The 709-nt window shown below is 43.0% G+C and overlaps 1 non-coding gene across 1 annotated transcript; it reads right to left on the bottom strand.

Moving 5' to 3' along the window:
- Nucleotides 1-311: 311 nt before the first annotated feature.
- LOC111913681 (small nucleolar RNA R71) lies at nt 312-418 on the bottom strand. Its single transcript, XR_002857578.1, has one exon. It is a non-coding gene; the product is annotated as a small nucleolar RNA R71 (small nucleolar RNA).
- Nucleotides 419-709: the final 291 nt, after the last annotated feature.

The raw sequence follows: 709 nt of genomic DNA, 5'->3' as shown, positions 1-709 counted from the left end.
TGCAACCCGCGATTCCAGCAACTGCTACCTTCGAATTAAAAGGCCACATACTCGCCCAACTCAAGGACATCCCATTATACGGGAAAGATCACGAAGACACATACAAGTGTATTGATGAGGTCAACGACATAGCCGACTATTTCAACATTCCTAATGTGCTTCACAAGACCGTTTTGCTTTGTATGCTATCGGTGACATTTAAGGGAGCCGCAAACGATTGGCTAAAATCACTCCCTCCAGGGTCCATCACCACATGGGCTAAAATGCGTGAAGAATTTATTGATCAATTTTGCCCTCCCTCAAAAATAGCAAAGTTGAAGAAAGCCATTGCCAATTTCGAGCAACAACCGGGCGAGTCACTCTATGAGGCGTGGGAGAGATACAAAGGCTTGCTGAGGAACTTCCCCCACAATGACTTAAACATTCAAAATGAAGTCTCCATTTTCTATGATGGAGTGAATGTGACAACTAGGTAGCTCTTTGACACCCAAGGACCACTCACGAAGAAAAAACTCATAGTCATAAAGGAGCTAATTGAATAATTCTCTAAGCACTCCACAGAATATCATAATGCAAGGAATGAATTGACTCGTGAGGTGGTGAACTCGGTTTCCGATAATATGGCAACAATGATGGCTAAATTAGATAGTTTTGACCGAAGAATGACTAAGATGGATCAATCCATCCATGCCATCCGGGTAGGATGTGA

The sequence above is a fragment of the Lactuca sativa genome, chromosome 2 (assembly GCF_002870075.4).
Source record: "Lactuca sativa cultivar Salinas chromosome 2, Lsat_Salinas_v11, whole genome shotgun sequence".
Lineage (NCBI taxonomy): Eukaryota > Viridiplantae > Streptophyta > Magnoliopsida > Asterales > Asteraceae > Lactuca > Lactuca sativa.
The sequence above is the reverse complement of the archived record's forward strand: the minus strand, read 5'-3'. Positions and strand labels throughout refer to the sequence as shown.